We start from the raw sequence: 8,916 nt of genomic DNA, 5'->3' as shown, positions 1-8,916 counted from the left end.
AAACAATTCAAGTTTACAAGAGAGTAATAATAAACAGAGGTAAAACATACATTTGAGAGGAGATTAGATATACATTGGAAACCAAGAGGAGTCAATGTAAACAAGGTAATGTATACATCTAAAGGATATTCAGATACACATCTGAAACAGAAGGGAATACACATGTGTTCAGAAGAAATGAAAAAAAGCTTTTCAGGGAGGGAACAAATTATAAAGGTTTATTGACTGAGGTTTTAACTTTGGAATACTTGACCTAAAGACCTCTTGAATAGGGAGGGGCTGATTTTGATTTCTCCCCATTATTCCCCCTGGGTGGGTGGGCACACTACCTTATCATTACTCTGCAAGAGGCACTGAGGGAGGGGATCATGGTGGTAACTGGGAAAGACAACCTTCCTTCTCGGCAGCAGGAAACTGCAGTTGTGAGCAAGGTGAACACTGATGATCCTACAGGGAGTATTTTTTCTGATTTCCCTGGTCACACCAGTAATCGTGTGCATCTCCCCAGTTCTTGGAGACCTCATTTTGGTCTTTACTTTGGTTTAGGATGCTACAGATTAGCCTCCATTTTTCCTTCTAGTCAATAGAAGTATCTGCCTTCTTGTTGGGGAAGCTTGGGACATGAAGAGAATACCCATAATGCAGCTAAGCATGGGCACAGCCCTATGTAGAGTCAATAAATTCAATTCACAGGAGGCTGAAGAACTCGAACCTCTCAATTGTACCTGGACTTGTTTCTCTCTCTTACAAGAAGCAGAAGTAGGTAGGACACACCCTGATAAGTAAGTCTATTAAAAAATTCAGGAGCAGCCTGGCCAGTGTTGCTCAGTGGTTGAGCATCAACCTATGAACCAAGAGGTCAGTATTTGATTCCTGCTCAGGGAACATGCCCAGGTTATGGGCTCCATCCATAGTAGGGGGTGTGCAGGAGGTAGGTGATCAATGATTTTCCTCTCATCATTGAGATTTCTATCCCTCTCTTCCTTCCTCTCTCTGAAATCAATAAAAACATGTTAAAAATAATTTTAAAAAATCAGGAGCAAAGCCAGTATTTTTAAGTGTGATGTAACTCCTCTTTCTGAATACAGTGTCTGGATTAGGACAGAGAGGAATAATTTGATGCCATGGGATGCTAGTCTGGGTATAGCCAACATTTATTTTGATTTAATCTGGTGACAGTAGACAGATATTTACAAATCTGTCCTTGACAAGTTTCATAGTTGGTTTGGTGAAGAGTTAGAAAGAGGCAGTTTAAGAAGAGATAAAAAAGCTCATGTTAATGGTAGATATTGTTAAGTAGAAAATCTTTAAGGCTATTTAATTACTTATGAACACTTTATAGCATTTGCGTTAATATTCTATGTCTGCCATAGCAAATCACCATAAATTTAATGGCTTACAACAGCACCCATTCCTTCGTCATGTCCCAGTTCTATCTGTAGGCGAGGCAGTTTCTCTGCTTCAAATCTCACAAAGCAGAACTCACAGCTGTGTTCCATCCTGGTGGCGCCAAGTCCCCATTTCCTTGCTGACATGCTGTTCCCAGTTTCTAAAGGCCACCCATGTCCCTTGGCTTGCGGGTCCTCATATTCAAAGGAAGCAGTGGCTGGTCAGGTCCCTCTCCTGTCTCATTCTTCCTACCTCTTCTATTACATTATTTTAAAAAAAACTCAGATGGAGAAGGCATTTGGGGTTGGCATTCAGAACGTTTAAAAAATGCTTTAAAAGTTAATTGATTAAGCTTGCTTGAAAAATCTGAAAAAAATATATGCTAATCATCAGGCATGCATCCTCGGGAGTTATATATATAATGAAGTCCTAAATAATGAGCAGAATATAACTCCAAAGTGATTTTAAATATTCTAGAAAAAAACTAGAAAGTTTATAGTATTGGCAGTGGGACAAAGGTATAACTCCTCAAATTAGAAAATCTACATTCTAAGTAGCCTCTGTCTTTTTTTTTTTAATATATTGTATTGATTTCTTATAGAAAGGAAGGGAGAGGGATAGAGAGTTAGAAGCATCAATGAGAGAGAAACATTGATCAGCTGCCTCCTGCACACTCCCTATGGGGGTTGCACCCACAACCAAGGTACATGCCCTTGACCAGAATCGAACCTGGGACCCTCCAGTCCACAGGCCAACGCTCTATCCACTGAGCCAAACCAGTCAGGGCATAGCCTCTGTCTTTGAAGTGCCCTGAAATTACAGGCATGGACCATAAACTTTCTAATTTCAGTCTCTTTCTCAAACCACCTTTTGTGCCATCAGTAGACTGCTTTTTAAAAAAATCAAATTAAATTCTCTCTTCCCTGTTTATACTTTTTGAATGGAGAGTCTTTGGGTACAGAATAAACCCTAAACTTCTAAGCAACATTTATGGATGTCTCATGATCAGTATAATATCTAGACTTACATCCCAAGGTTCTCTAATGTACAACCTAAATTCTAACTGCATCAAGCTTCTTGACATTTATGAAAAGTGTCATACTTACTCATAACTCATGCACTTCTTGTGTTGACATAAAGAAGGAAGCCTACCATTCTTTCTACTATTTCAATATTCAACAAACCAACTTGGTGCCAGACACTGAGAACACAGATTATAGACACACTTGTCCTTTAAAAAAACATCAAGACAAGTCAATAGACAATAGACTGGATTGGGGGCTGTGGTAGGCGGAATAATGATCCCCTAAAAATGGCCAAATGTTTCCTTGCATGACAAAAGGGACTTTGCAGATGTGATTAAATTAAGGATATTGAGATGGGAATATTAGCCTAAATTATACAGGTGGATCTAATATAATCACTTGGGTTCTTAAAAGTGACAAACCTTTGCTGTCTGTGGTCAGAGAAAGGTAAGTGCAGAGGGAATCAGGATCAGAGAGATGCTATGGTGCTGGCTTTGAAGGTGAAGAAAAGGAGCTAAAACAAAGCCAAGAGATGTAGGAGCTGGAAAAGGCAAAGATGGATCCTCCCTTAGAGCTTATAGAGCAGAATGCGTCTACTGAAACCTTGATTTAGCTCAGTGAGATCCGGTTGGACTTCTAATCTACAAGACTCTAAAATAACAAATTTGTGTTGTTTTAAGCCACTGTGATAGCTTGTTATAGCAACAGTAGGAAAAAATAATAGAGTGGGTAATAGAGTTTATATTTACTGTATTTCATTGGTTCCAAGATGGATTTTTTCCCCAACAGTGAACAGCTGTGGAATTGGGTCATGTCTTACAATTGCTATAATCCAGGAAGATTTCATAACATGGTGGAAATTGTCATTGCTTACCCATCAAAACTTGCAGAATGGGTGTCTGTGCTTGGAAGAGAATGCTGAAAACATCACTGGACTGTATTTAAAAGAACTGCTCTTGGTGGATCAGAGGATAGTATTGTGTGAAAAAATACAGTTATTGATAACTTTGAGTTAGAAAGTGATTTTGTAATGAAGATGAGATCAGACTGAAGTAGGGTGGGCCCCTAGTTGAAGATGACTGGTGACCTTATGACAAGAGGAAATTTTGACAGAGACACACACAGAGAATGCCTCTTCCAAGCCCTCTGCCCTCCCCAGGGGAGGGGGTGATGCCTTTGACTGATGAGTTTAGGGGAACTGACAGAGTGCTTTAGCCCCTTTCTCTCTTTATATCTGCCTGGTCGCAGAGAACATGGATTCCCGTTTGCTCCTGGCTGAGTGGTGAGCTTCTCAGATAGACTCTATGCCCATGTCAGCTCAGTGCTGCCTATGTGTTGGGTTGGTTCATCTAACTGAGTGGTAAATATTAAAAGACCCAGTTAGATGAACTGACCCAATCCAGGCAGCAGTGTGGTCTGCAGCTTCTCTTAGGTGACATCATCCTCCATAGAAAGGGGGTAGACTAGGGCCTAAATGATTTCTAATTCTCTTCCAGCTGTAATTTTCTATGTTCCCTTCATGGCCTGTTGCAGAATTAAGACTTTCAAGTGTAGGCTCAGAATATATTCCTTAAAAATCATTTTTAATTGTGTAAGGAACATATAGGGCTTTTACTTTATAAAAATTATACAATTCTATTAACTGACCCTCAGATTAGAGGGCTGAGATTAATAAATTTTAATTTATGTATCATAAAACAACTTAGTTTTTTATGAACATATGATTTTAGGATTGCTTAGTCAGGCTTTAGTCCTATATGAAACTTGAGAAAATTAACTAAGAAAATTAGTTCTTTTTAATAATGTTTGTTATATAGTCTAATTTGCCAATACCAATTCACCCACTTAAAGTAAACATATCTACCCTAACAACAGAAACAAAACAAAATAAAGCAACACAATAAATTCTGGGCAAGTGCCATGATTCTGTCCCTCTGTCCCTCTGTCCCTCTGTCCCTCTGTCCCTCCCTCACCCCCTACTTCCCTCCCTCTCTTCCTCCTTCCCTCCCTCCTTCTTTTCTTCCTTCCATTCCATTCAGTGTGGTAGGCACTCTGCAAGGTATCACAGATATAACAGTGCAAGACAATCAACGATATTTTCATGGAAACTTACAGTCCAGTGAGGGAAACAGATATAAATCAAATAACCTAATGGATGATTATTACATATAATGTTATTTTCTTTGATGGAAATGTATAGAGTGCTATGCAAGTAACTGATATGGTAGAGGAGAAAGACTTCTGTTTGAGCTAAGATCCACAGCAAAAATGGAACTAAGTGGTGCAAAGGACACTGGTGGGAATGTACTTGGCAGGGGGAAGATCTGTTAGAGGACAGACCGAGAGAGAGAGAGAGAGAGAGAGAGAGAGAGAGAGAGAGAGAGGCCAAAGCAGAGGCCGCAGGGATGCTGGTGGCAGTCAGCCAGGCGGGACTGTGGGGTCCATCCTAAAGACAAGGAGAAGTCATTGAAACTGGAAGCCAGAGAGGCATCATCAAATTGGCATTATAAAGATGATGTTGTGGTATGAAAATGAGTTTAGACCATATACTGAGAGTAGATATATTGAGATGAATGAGAACATTCCAGCAATAATTCAGGCTGGATATAGCGGGGGTTTGTGCTTAGGGAGTGTGTGATGGTGGGAAGGAAATACATCAAGCTATACAATGAATGAAATAATCATTAAATTTAAATATAACAAAGACTCATGTACTATTTCAGAATTGATTCAGGAAATAATCATTTAAATAAATATTGACATATTCAACCCAGTCATTCTCTCTCCTTTAGGGAATGTTAACAGAAGCCTAGTAAAACATAGAATTGAGACATCATCATGTGTAAACAGCCAATGTGGCTTATTTAGACCCTAATCCCTACATGTTCCTTTTAGCTGCATAGACAGTCACTGACTGTGGTTTTCAACTTAAGTACTCAGAGTTCCTTTCTTGGATGATGACTCTTCTGGAAACTATTCTAAATTCATTTACTTTAAACATAAGGAACCATTTCCAAGAAATAACAGACTTTTTTTGGCAGGAATTTTTATCACCAGAAACTCAGACTTTTTACAGAATGTAACAAATAAGTAGTATAAATATAGCATACTCAAAGGGAATTTTAATTTTAATTAAAGTCAACCCCCCATTTTAATACAAGTCTTTTTTTAAAAAAATATATTTTATTGATTTTTTACAGAGAGGAAGGGAGAGAGATAGAGAGTCAGAAACATCGATGAGAGAGAAACATCGACCAGCCGCCTCCTGCACATCCCCCACCGGGGATGTGCCCGCAACCCAGGTACATGCCCTTGACCGGAATCGAACCTGGGACATTTCAGTCCGCAGGCCGATGCTCTATCCACTGAGCCAAACCGGTTTTGGCAATACAAGTCTTGTTAAAAATATCTCCACCTCCTAAGATGGCTGCAACTTTAGTGTAATGTCCTCCACCAAAAGCCAGAAGTATCTGTGATCCAATGTCAATGTAACATCTTCAGTGCAAAAAAAGTAAGGCAAACATCAATGAATAATATTTTCGAGATGAAAATGGTGGGAAGCATTTTAATAAATTGATTTGTTACATGATTTCTGAGAAGTTATTTGGAAAAGAATCTCTCTTTTTGGATACTCATGGAATTTATCTCTAATAAGGAACAATGTTTAACATAAAGTTCTATTAAGGTTTTAGAAATTAACTCCAAAGGCTAAATATCAAGCCATATACATGAATATCTACATAAAGACTCTAAAAATTGCAGGCCATCTTTAGTTTATAAATTTTTTTCTCTCTTACTACAATCACTGGTGCATCCTTTCTTTCCAGGATGTTATGTGAAATAATAGGCTTTCTGTTGATTCTCAAATTTATACTGAGTGGGCCTTCATTGGATTCTAAAACTTCCCCAAGGGCATCTACCCCCACCCTTGACCTACAAGACAACCTTCCTGCTCCACCCTGGAAGACCTATTGTTCCTGCTGTTGTAGGCTCTGCTTTCCAGCCAGAATCCATGCCTCCTCTTCTCATTTCATTTTCCAGGGATATGCATTTCACATTGCACACTGTGATTGTTAATTTTTCATGTCCACTGGACGGGGCTAAGGGATGCCCAGATAGTTGGTAAAACATTATTTCTGGGTATATCTTTGTTTGGAAGAGATTAGCATTTGAGTCAGTAGACTGAGTCAAGAAGATCCACTCTCTCAGGTTTAAACAAGAAACCAATCCATGAGGGCCCAAATAGAGCAAAAAAGGGTGGAAGGGCAAATGGTCTGTCTTCTCTTGGAGCTCAGATGTCCATCTTCTGCCCTCTGACATCAGAACTTCAGACTCAGACGGAATTATGTCATTGGCTTTCCTGGCTCTCCAGCTCGCAGAAGGCAGACTGTGGGACATCTTAGCCTTCATAATCCTGTCCAGTTCTCATCATAAATCTCCCCTTACATATATCTATATATTCTATTGGTTCTGTTTCTCTGGAGAACCTAATCCATACCCTTAGCCACAACTGTGAGTGGCTGAGGTATTGTCATCAAGGCTACCCTTTTGGATGTTAGTACACACTCTAAGATCTAATGCCAGATGCTGCCCAGCACTCTTGTTTCCTCTTATCATTTTTAAAAATATTATTTTATTGTTGACAGTATTACAGATATGTCCTATTTTCTCACCTTTTTGTCCTACTCCACTCCACCCCTGCCCCACCCCAGGCCTTCCCCATGCTATTGTCTGTGTCCATGGGTTATGCATATATGCATATATGCTCTTTGGCTAATCTCTTCCTGTCCCCTTCTACCCTTCACTCCCCACTGACATTCATCAGTCTGTCCCATGCATTCCTACCTCTGGACCTATTTTGTCTCTCAGTTTATTTTGTTCATTGGATTCCACATATAAGTGAGATTATGTGATATTTGTCTTTTTCTGACTGGCTTATTTTGCTTAACATAATAGTCTCTAGGTCCCTCCATCTGTCTTAGAGGGTAAGAGCTCCTTCTTCTTTTTTACACCTGCATAGTATTCCATTGTGCAAATGTCCTCTTATCTTTTTTTAATGCCTCATAGTTCTCCAACTCTGTTAAGTAACAAGGTTGTTTGTACTTTCTTTTCCCATTTCATTCCAGTGTGTCTATAGAATTTATTAATTCAGCAACTCCTAAAATATATGGCACTTTTTTTTTACTTTTGTATAGTTTATTTCTAAAATCTTTGACACAACTAAATTTAATCTCTTTTTTTCACAAGAAAACTTAGACAAAAAGTTTACAAAAAGTATAGATGACTTATTCAAGGTCACAAAGTAAAAGGACTGCAATATACATTTCTATGTCCTATCAAGTTCACTCTCTCTATATATCAGCAAGGAAGGATCTTAAAGGCACGGTGCTAAGAATCAAAGAAACAGATCAATACACATAATGCAAAACCATTTACAGTAATTAAAAGTTCAGGCTATTATTAAAGTGGCAATACACATTAAATAAGGTGAGGCATTTGCTTTCATGGATGCGGGAAGGGAATGGAAGTAGAACATGGGGGAATGTGTTATAACTAAAAACATGAGGAGAGACTTTGCATGGATCCAATATGGTAATGAGCCATGAACTGAGTATAATTTTCTATTGATTCCTTCCTTTGAGTAGCCTTTTATTACAAAGAATAAAGCTATTCTTCTGTCACTCATAATCCAAAAAATCCTACTAAATGCAACTTATACTTAAAACTTTTGCACAAGTTTGTAACATTAATTGGTCATCTAAGTCAAATGGAGTGTGCAGACCTCATCATGATAGCATGTAGAAAGGAGAGAAAGGTGCCAGCAAATGCAGAGAGGGGGAGGTACCACCATCCTTTAGGCAGAATACCATACTAGTTTTTCTAGTTGGTATAGTCATGACATATAAACACAAACTCTGTGTGGGAGTGCAGAGTAGAACAGGATCTCAATGAAAATGATGGGCTCACTTTGGTAGCACATATGTTAAAATTGGAACCATACAGCGAAGATGAGCAGGGCCCCTGTGCAAGGATGACAGGCAAATTTGTGGTGTTCATTTTTTGTTTTTTTTTAAAAAAGAGATGTATCGTAGACCAGTGTCCTCACAAATATGTCATCTTTCTTAAGAAATCAAGGCAAAAATATCCCTACCTCCTCTTACTGTTTTATGATAGTCTCTTCTTGTGCCTTTAAAATAATTTATAATTCATATTATTGAAATTATAGATAATGCCAAAATACTCTTACAGAGCTTTAAACATTAATAGTGGGAATTTACTAAAAGAAAAAAAAATTTAATCAAGGACAAAAATATCAATTATATTTAAAGATATGCTATTAAAGTCTTCTGTAAATTTTGTAAATAATATTTTATACTCTTTTCCAGCATAGAATAAATACTTTTTGCTTCTGTTTACTTGGAAAATAAAAGAAATATATTTTTAAATGTCTGAAGAAAAACAAATTCATAAATAGATTAAGATAAAAGATTTTAAGTATAAT

The 8,916-nt window shown here is 38.1% G+C and overlaps 1 non-coding gene across 1 annotated transcript; it reads left to right on the top strand.

The window, feature by feature from the left end:
- The first annotated feature begins 8,373 nt into the window (after nt 1-8,373).
- LOC132233913 (U6 spliceosomal RNA) lies at nt 8,374-8,480 on the top strand. Its single transcript, XR_009452763.1, has one exon. It is a non-coding gene; the product is annotated as a U6 spliceosomal RNA (small nuclear RNA).
- Nucleotides 8,481-8,916: the final 436 nt, after the last annotated feature.

This window comes from Myotis daubentonii, chromosome 4 (genome assembly GCF_963259705.1).
Source record: "Myotis daubentonii chromosome 4, mMyoDau2.1, whole genome shotgun sequence".
Lineage (NCBI taxonomy): Eukaryota > Metazoa > Chordata > Mammalia > Chiroptera > Vespertilionidae > Myotis > Myotis daubentonii.
This window is presented reverse-complemented; position numbering and strand designations above follow the sequence as displayed.